Consider the following 13247-nt stretch of genomic DNA (forward strand, 5'->3'; position numbering starts at 1 on the left):
ATACTAGAGCCGCATTCTGTTACTTTGCTGGAAGCAGAGTCAGAGTAATACTATGTTGGCAGTTTCTTGTTTCAATAGTTAGAATGGGATTGTGCCACAAAAATAAAATTACATTTTACCTAATGCTATGTTATTGGAGGTAGTGATGCCATATTAACAAAGTAATGCCATGATACAAAACTGGTGCCCTTATAATAATCCTTGAGGGCCCATACACACCACAGGCACAGTTCACGAAAATGTGCATGTATAGATTTCAAAATACAGCTCACTACAATGTGACTCACAAAGCAGTTAGTTGTGGTGTGCTGCAGCATGCTGCTAAAGTGAAAATGACAATGAATAGCAACCATAACTCTAAGGAGGCTATACAGGCCTCTGGTAGATTGTTCACACCTTTCACTTTGGAAAGAAGGACAAGACAGGGATGCCCGTTGTCACCCCTCCTTTTCACTATTGCCATTATGCCACTAGCTGCTCTCATTCGATCAATCTTGGATATTATGGGCTTTTAATATGGGGACCTCCATGAAAAGATAATGGCATATCCCAATGTCATTAATTTGCTACTTGGTGAATCTACCTCATCTGTAAAAGCTGTCATCGATACCATCTTACACTTTGTGCCATTTTCAGGCCTCACTATTTTTTGGGAAAAATCTGCCCTAAAGATGTTGGATGGAGATGGGCAGCAGCTATTGGCTCCAGCATGTACTGTGCCTGTTGTTTCACAGTTTAAATCCCTGGGAGTCTATATTATTCCTGCCCTCACTTATTTCTGTAAACATATCATTACCCCTCTCCTTACTCGTTTTTAGGATACAATGAATGACAGGTCCTCTTTATGGAGAGATCTGGGGTCAAAAAGACCCCACAGCTCTCTTTTTAAGGCAAAATTTGTTCACTTCTGCCCCAGGCCAGAAGTGATGCCATGACATTGTTTCAGTCCTCCAAGGCCATAGAGTCATTTAGAGACAATCTGGTCTCTGTCTGTCCCTGTGACCGGCTGGCCACACGTTAGATGGTTTTTCAGGTGCACCGGTAAAAATGGTAAGCCCGAGAAACACCAGTGAACCCCTCCTGCTTCTAAAAGCGATTCAGTGGCTAATGAGCTGCTAGGACCACGTTCATGACAAAAACAAAATACCAGGGCTAAGGCTGACAGCAGCTTCAACTCTAACCCTGGTAAACCACTTTCAAACCATAATGTATATACATATTGCAGTCGGCAAGTGGTTAAAGTGCATGTTGTTGTGTGAATGAGCCCTAGAGATGTTCCTCTAATTTTGCATTGTTACTGTATATTGTGCCACAAGTTACGTGACACTTATAAGCTATCATCCAGGTTATAGTTGCGCTAACTGTTGCAGACCTTCTGCCTTTGTTGCTGCTGTATTATCCTTCTGCAGTATGGACAGGGATAAACTGAATTTTAATTAATGCAGAAGTGCAGCAGTCAACTTTAAGGAGACCCTTTTCAATGCTTGTCTATGGAATGTCCCCAGTGTGGGGAGCTGCCATCTTGGCTGGATTTGGATAATTTCTGGAGGACAGTGATTGGCTGATGTAACAAAGTAGGCAAACAAAACAAAATTATAGGATAGTCTTAAAGCTAAAATTAGAACAAGATTAATATTTGAGAGCAATACTATCACTTGACAGGAAGAAAATAGGGACTGTCTCAGCAGGATTGAAAGAGAGACATCATAGCAACTCCTATCCCTGTCTGAGCACTTGAACTGAATCGGAGCATGTATCTGGAAACCCAGAAGAGGGTGCCCTGGGTCTGGTAAGAGACTAACATTGCACCAGTTAGTCTGCTATCTACTGAAAACTGTTGTGCTCCCTTCTCAGACCCCAATTTTGAAGGCCAGTGTTTGTTTGTTCTCATCAATAACCGATAATTGGGATAACTGGGTGCTGACTGCAGTTGTTGTTCGATGAAAATGTATTTAACATGTCCATTTGACAAAAGTCAACCAAACAATCGATTTATGTCAAGTTAAGGAGTCCACACAAACTTATTACAATTTTGCTGATCCCTGCCGCCAAATTGTTTTCAGTCTATGGCCAGCTTAAAGCTGTGGTTAGTCAAGGCTTACTTTAAAGTATACCTAAAAGCACAACTTTTTTTAATGTTTGCTAGAGTAGGGAACTAGAGATATTTAGATTGTTCCAATGGCAGCTATACAGCCGTAAATTCTTCATCACTTTACAGTGCAGTTATAACAAAAAAAATCACATAGAAATTCCCCTAGTGAAAGTGCATTTCCATTTTTTTCTGAGAAAATTGGGCAAAAAAAAAAAAAAAAATAATGTTAGTAGGTTATTTCCTTTGTTGGTTGATTGTTTTTCATTGCTTTAAAATGGGAAATATTGCAAAATTTATGATACTTGGTGCCATCTAATGGACAAATGCATTGTTTTTTGTTTTAAATCAATGAAAACATTTGACCAGCTCAGAAAATAGCCTAAGGGCTCTTTCACACGGGCGATCCGATCAGATCCGCCTGTCAGTTTTTTAGGCGGATCTGATCGGATCCTCCATGCAGCTCTATAGGGCAGCGGATGTCAGCGGAGACACCTCTGCTGACACCCGCTGCCATCCGTATCCGATCCTGTCCATGAAATCTGGACGGATGGAAACCCTATTTTCCTGGCAGTCTCCATGGCAGCCTACGTGTGGGTTAACCCCGCCTCCTCTCCAATGGTATAGGACCCCCCTCTATAAATTTCAGCTTGCAGGCACAGCCAGTGTTCCTTTTTTGTCCTCCTCCAAGGACCAACTATTTGGATTATTTCCTGTTGGAATTTGGTCGGCTTACCTCAGAATGAAAAGTCGGTGTCTATGTCCAGGGCCCAGCCACGGGCGGGTGAGTGACATTTCAAAATCCCCTTTGGCTGATAACTGTGCGGTGCTTCGGATGGCCGACGGATATCCTGACAGGGTCTGAAGATTTGTCTCCTCCATGGCAGTGTTTTTGTTATGTTTGTTTGTCTCCAAACTATCTTTCTTTGCTATCCCTGGTGGCCCAATGGCGGCTGGAACGCTCCATGCGTTCCAGCCATCTCCTTCCTGCTTCCCCTCCGCTCAGTCCGGCGGACGCATGCGCTGTATGGTAATGGAGCACCGCTCGCTGCCTGCCCATGCGCACTTCGCCGAGATCGGAAGCGAGGCCTGGTCCGCGCACGCGCACTTGCGATCACGGCCGGCCATCGCTGACGTCATCCTGGCGCGAAAATTTAAACGCCTGTCAGCTCCAGAGCATTTGGGAATGCACTGTGGGCATAGCGACGTCTTCCCGGTACCTTGTCCGTTTGTTTACCAGGTATGTGGGGACCGGATGCTGCATACCTTTTTGTGGTATGCAGGGGGGGGGGGGAGAGCGGTTGGATGCATATTAGGACAACACCTGAATGTTCCTTATTGCTTTGTAGTGATCCTTGTATGCTCTACTTCCTAGTGAATTTGTGGTTTTGCCTGAAACATGGATCCTGCTTCACCGCCCTCTTGTGGCCAGCCCTCTCACAACAGGTGAGTGCTGGTACATTTAGAGGGATATGAAGGGAGGGATGCTGGCTCATGATTCATGGCTAAATCCTGTGTCTCCCTGGATTTCTCTTTCTCCCAGCTCCTCCAGGTCTGGTCAAGAAAGAGACCCTGTCAGGCCACGAAGAGAATCATCTTCAAGGTCAAGACGCCGTGAGTCTCCATCAGGGAGCAGACATGAGAGGAGACGCTCACATTCCTCCTCCAGACACCGCACACACCGCCACAGTAGCCATACGGCCCAGAGAGCCTGTTGGGGTTGTGGGGCGCATGTCCCGGAGGACAAGTCCCTTTGCGAGCCCTGTTTCGCTCGTGCAGCTGGTGAAAGAGAGTCTGAAGATCAGAGATTGGAATCCCTGGTGAAACGGATTGTCCAACAATCCATGAAAGAGTGGAATGCTAGTCCCACACCTGGATCTGCTACTCCCAGCTCTCCTGCTGATGCTCCTGAAGAGCAAGGTCCTGTCACGGAACCATGAACCAGACGTACAACAACAGATAAGTGAAAATAAGAAAGCTTTATTGAAAAACAAGCTATAAAGCAAAAGTCCAAACGGATGGCGAAACCGATGCAGAGTCTTTGCGAAGCCAGGGGTCAGGAGCCAGCAGGGTAGTCAGACGAAGCCAGGATCAGGAACCAGCAGGGTAGTCAGACGAAGACAGGATCAGGAACCAACAGGGTAGTCAGACGAAGCCAGGATCAGGAACCAGAAGAGCAGCAGTCTTAGTAGCATGTGAACACAGGAGGACCAAGCAGGGAACTGAAGCCACAGACCTCCTATATATATGAGCTGGGTATCCAGCTCCTCCCAGTGGGAAGGAGGAGCCGCAGGGTGGGAGGCTACAAGAAACCCAGAAACCAAGATGGCCGCCAGCACATGTCAAACGAAGGAGAACAGCAAGAAGGTAAGACCATGACAGTACCTCCCCCTCAAGGGCCCCTCCTCCGCGGAGTAAAGAACGGTTTCTGAGGGAAGCGTGCGTGGAAGGCTCGGAGCAAGGCAGGAGCATGGACGTCTGCGGAGGTAACCCAGGAACGCTCCTCTGGACCATAACCACGCCAATGAACCAAAAACTGCACCCGACCGCGGACCAGGCGTGAGTCCAGGATATTGCTCACCTCATACTCCTCACGATTGCCCACTCGGACCGGGCGAGGCCGAGGAACCGAGGAAGTGAAACGATTACACACCAGAGGCTTCAACAGGGAGACATGAAACACGTTGGAGATCCGCATGCCAGGAGGAAGCGCAAGGGCATAGGCTACCGGGTTTACCCTGCGAAGCACTCGGAAGGGACCAACAAAGCGAGGCGCCAGCTTGGGAGTGGGCACTCGAAGGTTGAGGTTGCGGGTGGACAACCATACATGGTCTCCGGCCTGGTAGGAAGGAGCAGGCGCTCGTCTGCGATCAGCCTGGAGTCTCTGGCGCTGCGCAGAGACCTCAAGGGACTTCTGGATCTGTACCCAAGAAGCACGTAGGACGGAAAGGTGATCCTCCACAGCCGGAATATCCTGGGGAGAGAATACCTCCGGTAACACGGCAGGTTGGAACCCATAGTTGGCCATGAAGGGTGACGTCCCAGAGGAAGAGTTCACCGCCGTGTTCCTGGCAAACTCAGCCCAAGGCAGGAGGTCAACCCAATTGTCTTGGTGATCGGAGACATAGCAACGAAGGAATTGCTCCAAGGCCTGATTGGAACGTTCTGCGGCCCCATTGGACTGAGGGTGGTAGGCCGAGGAGAAGGAGAGATGAATCCCCAACTGGGAGCAAAAGGCGCGCCAGAACCTGGACACAAACTGACTCCCCCGATCCGACACAATCTCCTTGGGCAAACCGTGCAACCGGAAGACCTCCCTGGCAAAAATCGTGGCCAACTCCTGTGCAGAGGGTAACTTCTTGAGAGGAACACAGTGACACATTTTGGAAAACCGATCCACAATCATGAGAATGACCGTATGGCCTCGGGATGCAGGGAGGTCCACGATGAAATCCATCCCCAGGTGTGACCATGGGCGCTCCCCGATGGCTAAGGGTTGCAGAAGGCCCAACGGAAGGTGCCGAGGGGACTTACTCTGGGCACAAACGGAGCATGCCGCTACATATGCGGCGATGTCGGAACGTAGGGAAGGCCACCAGAACAGACGTGAAACAGCCCAGGACAGCTGATTCTTTCCAGGATGCCCCGCGGTCTTGGAGTTATGGTAGGTTCGCAACAACCGAGTGCGCAACTCCTCAGGCACAAAACATCTGCCGTTGGGTCTCCCAGAGGGAGCACCAGATTGAGCCGCCAAAATCTGCTCACCCAGGGGAGAGGTCAGGCTGGTGCGAATGGCAGCCAGGATCTGATTCGGAGGTATGACCGAAGTCGGAATCGACTCCTCCCTGGACAGGTCGGAGTACTGCCGTGATAAGGCATCAGCCCTGATGTTCTTGGAACCGGGTAGGTAGGAGACCACGTAATTAAAACGTGACAAGAACAGAGCCCATCTGGCCTGACGTGGTGTCAATCTCTTGGCCTCAGAGAGGTAGGTCAGATTCTTGTGGTCCGTCAGGATGAGGACCGGAACCACCGAACCCTCGAGCAAGTGCCTCCATTCTTTAAGAGCCTGCACGATGGCCAATAACTCCCTGTCACCAATCTGGTAGTTGCACTCCGCGGAAGACAGTTTCCGGGAGTAAAACCCACAAGGAAGCAGAGGACCCTCTGGTGTTCTACGCTGAGACAGAAGGGCGCCTACTCCCGTCTCAGACGCGTCCACCTCGAGGACAAAGGGCAACCCGGGGTTGGGATGCGACAGAATCGGAGCCGACACAAAGGCGGACTTTAGAGCCTCAAAAGCTCGGATGGCCTCGGGCGGCCAGACCTGGGAATTACTGCCCTTCCTGGTCAGATCCGTGAGAGGCTTGGCTAGCATGGAAAAGTCCCTGATGAACTTCCGATAATAATTGGCGAAGCCCAAAAAGCGCTGCAGGGAGCGAAGACCACTGGGCTGGGGCCACTGTAAGACAGCCGAAACCTTCTCAGGATCCATGGAGAACCCCTCAGCGGAAATGATGTAACCTAAGAAGGTTACCTGGGATCGGTGAAATTCGCATTTCTCAAGCTTACCGAACAGCTTGTTCTCTCGTAACCGTTGCAACACTCGTTTGACATCCAGAATGTGGGTCTCCATGGACTCAGAATATACCAAGATGTCATCCAGGTAGACCACCACACACTGCTGCAACAGGTCACGGAAAACATCGTTGATGAATTCCTGAAAGACTGCGGGCGCATTGCACAGCCCAAAGGGCATAACCAAGGATTCATAATGACCGGTCCTGGTGTTAAACGCGGTCTTCCACTCATCGCCCGCCTTGATCCTTACGAGGTTATATGCCGCCCTCAGGTCGAGTTTGGTAAAGACCGTGGCCCCTTTAAGGCGATCGAACAGCTCGGAAATCAAGGGTATCGGGTAAGCGTTCTTGATCGTGATGCGATTGAGACCCCTGTAATCGATGCAAGGCCTCAACTCACCGCCCTTCTTTTTCACAAAGAAAAATCCAGCCCCTGCCGGGGACGAGGATTTGCGAATGTGTCCACGTGAAAGCGCCTCCCTCACGTACTCCTCCATGGCCTCATTCTCCGCTACCGACAGTGGGTAGACTTTGCCACGAGGAGGAACGGCACCAGATTGTAACTCGATGGCACAATCGTATGGGCGGTGCGGAGGTAGGGCAACTGCGCGCACCTTATCAAATACATCCCGGTACTCCTCGTATTCAGGAGGCAACAGAGAGTCCGAGGAAGTACACAGCAACTTGACAGGCCCATGGATGCAACTAGCCCCACACTGCGGTGACCACGAGAGGATCTCGGCCGATCTCCAATCGAAAATCGGATTATGCTTCTGGAGCCAGGGGTACCCCAAGACCACCGAGTAGTGTGGAGACGAAATAACCTGGAAGCAGACCGACTCTCTGTGGACGGCACCAATGGCTAACCCCACTGGAAGGGTCTCATGAGTCACGTGTGGCGGCAGAAGGGGTCTGCCGTCTATCGCCTCAAGAGCCAAAGGAGAACCTCGAGCCTGCAGAGGAATGGAATTGGCGGCAGCGAACACACTATCAATGAACAAACCACCAGCACCAGAGTCCACCAACGCCTGGGTCGTCACCGAGCCCCCGACCCAGGAAAGGACAACAGTGATCAGTGGTTTGTCAACACGGGAAACTGGGGACGAGGAGACTCCACCCAAGATCTGCCCCCAACAGGATCTCAGGTGCGAGCGTTTCCCTGGACGGTTCGGACATGCCAACCGAAAATGCCCACCGAGACCACAGTACATGCATCGGCCCTCGCGTCTCCGGAGTACCCTCTCCCCCTCGGACAGGCGAGCAAACCCCAGCTGCATGGGTTCACCCCCAGACAAGTCATCCCCAGGAGGCGTGGGAGGAGAGGGAGGCACGGGTGGGACAACAAAGGTAGGCGCCAATCTGTTAGGAGGCCTCCGCAGACTCTCCTTAAAGGAAGGTCTCTCCCTGAGTCTGGTGTCAATCAAAATCAGGAAAGAAATAAGAGACTCGAGCTCCACTGGTAGGTCCTTAGCTGCAACCTCATCCTTCAAGACATCCGAGAGACCATGAGAGAAAGCAGCGACCAGAGCCTCATTATTCCAGCCCACCTCTGCTGCCAGGGTACGAAACTCAATGGCGTATTCCGCTACGGATCGTGAACCCTGTCTGATGGACATAAGGAGCTTCGCAGCAGAGGCAGCACGAGCCGGCACATCGAATACCTTCCGAAGAGAAGCAACAAAACCGGAAAACTCGGCAACCACCGGATTGTTGTTCTCCCATAAAGGGCTGGCCCAGGCCAAGGCCTTGTCCGAGAGCAGCGAGATTAAGAAGCCCACCTTTGATCTCTCAGTAGGAAAGGCAAGTGGCAGCAACTCGAAATAAATGCCCACCTGGTTAAGGAAACCTCGGCACTGAGTTGGCTCTCCCCCAAAGCGCTGTGGAAGGGGGGCAGAACCGGACATACCCCGAAACACCGCAGGCGCAACAACAGGTGTCGGGGTAGACTCTGGCGCAACAACCGGAGCGGCAGTAGGAGCGGACCCAGGAGCGACAACCGACCCATCGGCAACGGGAGCGAAATGAACCGTGCGTTCAAGCAGGGTTTGCAACGCCACGGCGAACTGACCCAACAGGTGATCCTGCTGATCAAGTCTGGCAACCAGCGTGGGTAGTGAAGATGGCCCTGCACCGTCAGAATTCATGGCCTGTGGTACCGTGCGTTCAAGCAGGGTTTGCAACACCACGGCGAACCGACCCAACAGGTGATCCTGCTGATCAAGTCTGGCAACCAGCGTGGGTAGCGAGGAAGACCCTGTACCGTCAGAATTCATGGCTTGGTCCTAATGTCACGGAACCATGAACCAGACGTACAACAACAGATAAGTGAAAATAAGAAAGCTTTATTGAAAAACAAGCTATAAAGCAAAAGTCCAAACGGATGGCGAAACCGATGCAGAGTCTTTGCGAAGCCAGGGGTCAGGAGCCAGCAGGGTAGTCAGACGAAGCCAGGATCAGGAACCAGCAGGGTAGTCAGACGAAGACAGGATCAGGAACCAACAGGGTAGTCAGACGAAGCCAGGATCAGGAACCAGAAGAGCAGCAGTCTTAGTAGCATGTGAACACAGGAGGACCAAGCAGGGAACTGAAGCCACAGACCTCCTATATATATGAGCTGGGTATCCAGCTCCTCCCAGTGGGAAGGAGGAGCCGCAGGGTGGGAGGCTACAAGAAACCCAGAAACCAAGATGGCCGCCAGCACATGTCAAACGAAGGAGAACAGCAAGAAGGTAAGACCATGACAGGTCCCTCTCAGCCAAGCTTCACTTCCGGGAAATCCTCAGAGAGCGATTCGGAAGAAGAGGAAGGTGTAGTTGGGGGTTTTGATTTTGCCCTTGTTGCACCTCTCATAAGAGCAGTCAAAGAGGCTCTGAAATGGGAAGATCCCAGTACCCCACAAGTAAAACAGAGAAGGTTTTTCAAACATTTGGGGAAAGAGCGGCTAAACTTTCCGCTCCTGTCAGAGTTGAAGGATGTCATCCTAGAAGAGTGGAGTAAAGGGGACAGCAAGACCTCCTTATCCTCCAAACTGTCCAAGTTGTATCCTTTTAAATCGGAAGAAGTCAGTCACCTGGAAGTAGCTCCTCTGGTTGATGCTGCAGTTTCCAGACTGGCTAAACATGTTACACTCCCGCTGGATAATGCGGTGTCCTTTAAAGACCCTCTGGATAGGAAGATGGACTTGGATTTAAAAAGAATTTATGTCACAGCCGGTGCGGCTTGTAAACCTGTGCTAGCACTAGCAGCCATGTCTAAGGCCATGGAAACCTGGGTTTCTGATGTTGAACTAAAACTAAGAAGTGTGTCTGAAGATGCAGTAGAGAACTCTCCTGTTCAGGAACTGAAGTTAGCTTCTGTGTTTCTTGGAGAAGCATCCATTGATGTGTTACGTCTCTTATCCAGATCCATGTTGGCTTCTGTCACAGCCAAACGGGCCCTGTGGTTGCGTCCCTGGCTGGCAGACCCAGCCTCTAAACAGGCTTGGTGCAAAATCCCTTTTGAAGGTTCCTCTTTATTTGGAAACAAATTGGATAATGCAATTACTAAAGTGACGGGTGGAAAGTCAGGTCTCCTTCCCCAAGATAGGCGCCTCTTTGGCCCTAAGAAGCAGCAACCAAGAAAGCAGTTTGCAGAGCGATCAAAGGATGCCCGCTCATATAGGCCTGGGCGAGATTACAGGAGAAATTGGAAGAGCAGCCAAGCATCCTCTCGTAAGCCGGTCAGAGGCTCAGCACCTTCCGGTCAAGAAACCTCAAAGTCCTTTTGAGATTGGGCCCGTTCAGACATGCCAGGTGGGGGCACGCCTGCTCCGCTTTCAGCGTGTCTGGGTGGCCTCAATCTCAGACTTCTGGACCATCAGGACAGTGTCCACAGGACACACATGGACTTTCTCAACAGATCCCGTGTCCAGATTTATTCCCACTCGCTTGCCTTCTCAGGACGAGAAAAGAAATGTTTTGCTCGACTATGTAAGCACTTTGGTAGCTCAGGGCGCAATAATTCCGGTGCCCGTGCAGGAAAGATTCCAAGGCGTATATTCGCCCCTCTTTCTAGTACAGAAGAAGAATGGATCCTGGCGCCCTGTGATAGATCTCACCTATCTCAACAGGTTCATCAAGAACGAAAAGTTCAAAATGGAAACCTTATCTACTATCCAGAAAGCAGTACTTCCAGGAGACTGGCTAGTGTCAATAGATCTCAAAGACGCGTATTTCCATGTGCCTATAGCAGTAAACTTCCACAAGTACCTTTGTTTCGCAGTAGAACATCAACACTTCCAGTTCATCTGCCTTCCTTTTGGCCTGTCCACATCCCCAAGGGTGTTTTCCAAGGTCCTTCTAGCTGTGGTGGCTCTAATCAGAACAAAGGGTGTACGTCTACATCACTACTTGGACGATCTTCTACTGTTGTCACAAGACCGGGATCAACTTTTGTTCCACAGGGACCTGGTCACTACAACTCTCATGGAGTTCGGGTGGTTGATGAATCTTCAAAAAAGTCATCTGGAGCCCTCTCAACATCTGGTCTATCTAGGGGCTCAATTCAACACCGTTCAGAATACACTTTCTCTGCCTCTAGAGAAAATCCCGGTGGTTCGGGAGAGGATCCTTCCGGCCCTCTCATCCTCTTTTCTGACGGCATCCCAGTGTCTCAAGATCATCGGCACAATGGTCTCGACGGCCCCTATGGTCAAGTGGGCACTGTGGCGAATGCGGCCCTTTCAGAGGGGCTTCCTTCGGCAGTGGAATCCGGAAGATCACGATCAGCGTATCTTTGTTTCCCACAGCATGAGGAGCAGCTTATTATGGTGGCTCCAACGCAAGAACCTGCTCAATTGCCATTCTCTAGTCCCCATCACATGGGTCATCATTACAACCAACGCCAGCAACTCTGGCTGGGGAGCCCATTGCATGACAGAGGTGGCTCAAGGGAAATGGCCTCCGCAAGCCCACTCCCTGGTTTCCAACGTCCTGGAGCTTCGTGCGGCTTTTCTAGCTCTTCAAGCTTTCCATCATCTAATAGAAGGCAAATCCGTACTTCTTCGAATGGACAACACCACGGCAGTGGCTTATGTGAAAAGACAGGGCGGTACCAGGAGTCTCTCCCTTCTTCAGGAAGTAGACCCAATCATGACATGGGCCCAAGCCCATCTGTCCAAGATCTCGGCGGCCTACATTCCGGGGCCACAGAATGTTCAGGCAGATTTCCTTTCCAGAGTTCAGTTGAATCACAACGAGTGGTCTCTCCACATAGACTCATTCAAGTGGATTCTGTCCCTAGGGGTCTCATCAGAAGTAGACCTGTTTGCATCTCCATGCAACCACAAGCTAGTCCGGTACTTCACACGCAGCAAGTGTCACCAAGCATGCGGAACGGATGCTCTGACCGACAGATGGGAATTCAGCAGGGCATATGCTTTTCCCCCATTTCCCATCATCCTCAGATTTCTTCAGAGACTCCAAGCAGAAGATGTGGAGATCGTCATGGTAGCCCCTCACTGGCCGAACAGGCCCTGGTTCCCACTTCTCCTGCAACTCAGCTATCGGAGCCCGATTCCCCTGCCCATCAAACCAGACCTTCTCTCGCAGGGAACAACATTACACCCCTGCCCCGCCTTGCTCAGGTTAACGGTCTGGTTCTTGAGAGGGAGAGGTTGGAGTCACTCGGATGCCCTCCTGGGGCAATCCCTACTTTAATGAACTCTAGGAGACCTAGCACGAACAGAGTTTACTGTAGAGTCTGGTCTAGATTCTTGGAATTCACGTACCCGGAGGGAAATCCTTCCCTGAATTTCGGAGTTCAAGAAGTCCTGAAGTTCCTTCAAGCAGGTCTGGATAAGTCCCTATCAGTTGGGACTCTCAGGGTGCAAATATCAGCCTTATCGGTGTTCTCAGGGTTCTCCTGGGCCAAGCATATACTCATACAACAATTCTTCAAAGGTGCGGTCAGACTCAGACCTCAGAGGAAGCCAAGGTTCCCAAAATGGGACCTTCCCCTTGTCCTTAACGTCCTTTCAAGATCTAGTTTGTCGGACTCCATTAGAGATCTTACCATTAAAACAGCCTTTTTAGTAGCAATCACTTCAGCTAAAAGAGTTTCTGAGATCAGTTCTCTTGGTCATAAAGAACCTTTTCTCACGTTCTTCCCGGACCGAGTAGTCCTAATTCCGATGCTCAATTCCAATCCGAAGGTATCATCGGTTTTTCATGAGAACCAGGAGATTGTACTTCCTACCTTTCGTTCTTCAGAGGATAATGAACCTCATCCCTTGGATGTAGGGAAAACTCTTATGGAATATCTCCAGTCAACGTCTTCTTTCAGACAATCGGATAATCTCTTCGTCCTTTTCTCAGGCAAGAATAGAGGGAAACGGGCCTCGTCAAGGTCCATTGCGGCCTGGATTGTGTCTGCCATTCAGCGAGCTTACTGTGTAGAGGGTTTGGCTCCTCCGGAGGCGGTGACAGCCCACTCGACGAGAAGCATCTCAACGTCCTGGGCGGCTTCACATCATGTTGCACCAGAAGTAGTCTGCAGAGCAGCTTCCTGGTCTTCTGTAAATACGTTTATGACACATTATT

The sequence above is a fragment of the Pelophylax lessonae genome (assembly GCF_965119305.1).
Source record: "Pelophylax lessonae genome assembly, chromosome: 4".
Taxonomy (NCBI): Eukaryota; Metazoa; Chordata; class Amphibia; order Anura; family Ranidae; genus Pelophylax; species Pelophylax lessonae.